The sequence below is a fragment of the Phasianus colchicus genome, unplaced genomic scaffold (assembly GCF_987193195.1).
Source record: "Phasianus colchicus unplaced genomic scaffold, bPhaCol1.hap1.1 HAP1_SCAFFOLD_78, whole genome shotgun sequence".
Taxonomy (NCBI): domain Eukaryota; kingdom Metazoa; phylum Chordata; class Aves; order Galliformes; family Phasianidae; genus Phasianus; species Phasianus colchicus.
In genome coordinates this window covers 200,037-202,244 of record NW_028325251.1, presented here as the reverse complement: position 1 = coordinate 202,244, position 2,208 = coordinate 200,037, and positions in this window count along the sequence as shown.

The following is a 2,208-nucleotide window of genomic DNA, read 5'->3' as shown; positions in this document are numbered from 1 at the left end:
TGGTGCTGCCTGTTTCTGTAGCTGGTCAAAAGGTCCCTTGCTTGGGCTGGCAATTGCGGGGCGATGAACCGGTCGGCTCTCCCCTGAAATTCTGCTGGTTTTCCCTCATTTCCTTGTTGGTGTTCCCAATGGGTGGCTTTTCAGCCCAACTGTAACTGCTAGCAATAGGCTGTGAGCATCCCCTTGCTCTCCATGGACTGCTAACAAAAGCACAAAGGAGGGGAAGCAGCCCAGGAGGAAGAAAGGTGTCCCTGCACTCAGCCCCTTGAGCTCGCCTCTCTTTCCTGATGGCTTTTTCAGCCTTGGGCTGTACTGAGGGTTGCTGTTTGCCCTGGGAAACCCAGCTGCACGCAGGCAGCCATGGCCTGCACATCAGCCTCCCGTTTAGGCACGAAGAGTTGAGGTGTGGGTGGGATGGTGTGAAGAGCAGAGCTGGGAGTGGGGAGGAGGAGAGGGCAGCGGGAGAACGTGCCTCGGGCCCAGAGCTCAGCCCCGAGGAAAGGAACTGGTTGCAAAGAGAAAACCAGCTTCCACTATTTCTAAGTGGTCATTGCATCTTAGGTCTGGGTCTGGATCCAGCAGGGGGGCCCACGTGCAGCCGTTCGGGAGGAAAGTCCGAGAACAATTCCACAGCAAAGAAGGCAGTTTCAGTGCTAAGGCCTGTCTTCCAGCTGGACATCGGGGTGCTGTGGCTGCAGGACCTCCAGTCTCCCAACGACATCATCCCTGGTGAGAAGGCAGCAGCCACCTTCCCCTTCCCACCACACGTCCGGCCAGGTGTGTTATCCCTGCTCTTTGGAAATGGCAGAGAGCAGCAGAGAATTGTTTGCAAAGCTTGGGGTACAGCGTGAGTTCCTCCAGGAGGAATGAGGAAGAGCTGTTTCTCTGAAGGACCTTTCCTATGGGATTTGGTCACGATCACGTTGCATGGGAATGTGGCTTGCTGTGGCAGTGAGGCTGTGCCTTCTCCTGGCAGACGATGTCAAGACTGAGTCGCTGAACTACCATCAGCTCTTGCGAGCCTCTGGCATCCCACTGCACATGGTACAGTGCTGCATGCAAGAGTGCATGCTCCTGTACTGTCATCTCCTGAGGAACAAGGAGCCCGTCTCAGCATTATGACGTGCCAAGATGACTTCCTCCTCACGAGGTTCTTCTAAAGCTGCATTGCAGCACTGGAGGGCAATACCAGAGTCATTGCACTGTCCCACACTAAGTTGAGGTTTTGAGGGTGTGCAATCAAATCACCACTGGCCAGCCTGGATGTGGCAGGCTAGCCAAATGTCTTTCCCCGTGCTTGCCTCCCGGAGTGATGGGGAGCCGAATGCTGATCCCTATTCATGGCAGAAATTCTTCTCTTCACCCTTCAGGAGTCTCTCCACACTGCACCGGAGCCCGTCATTACATCTGTGGGAGCACAGGGGGAGACCGAGGTGCACGGGGTCCTGCAGACTCCACGTGTCTGTTTGCAGCACGCTCCCAGCATGAGCAGGCAGCTCCCGCAGGACGAAGAAAGCGGGACAGAAGAAAGCACCTACTTCTGCTCAGACCAGCACAGCACTCCATGCAACAGAGGAACGTGAGTGCTGCAGGTAACGGCGCCGCACGGTGCGACAGCAGAGGCTCGATCAAAGCTGCCAGTCGTTCCGCGGCTCAGAGTCCCGTGCGGAGGAAGTCGTCTTGGCCCGGTGGTTCCGCCGCAGGCGCCGGCTCTCGCCGCGGCTCTCCCTCGCCTTCTCCCACGCGACAGCGGAGGCTCGCTCAGAGCTGCTCGCTCTCCACGCCGCTGCGGAGCGGCCGAGCCGCTCGGAGCCGGACAGACCGTGCGCAGTACGGCCGCTGCCACGGCGCGACCGTGTGGGTCGGTGCCCGCCGGGGCCGGGCCGTCCTTCCGTCGTACCCGAGCCGCCGCCGCCGCCGTGGAGCGACCGAGTCGGTCGGTGCTGGGCGGACCCGGCCCGTTCCGGGCGTACTCGGGCTGCGTGGCTCGGCGGCAGGCGCGGCTGACTGCCCCCGCTGTGAGGGGTGTCCGGCCTCTGTGGGTGCCTGTGCCAGTGCTGCAGCACTTACAGTGCGGGAGTGTTCCTGATGTTTGGTGGCAACCTCTGGTCCTGGCACTGGGCTCCACTGGATGCAGCCTGGCTCCGTCCTCTCTGCCCCTCCCTGCAGGGATTGATGGCCGTGGGTGGGATCCCCCTGAGCTGCCCT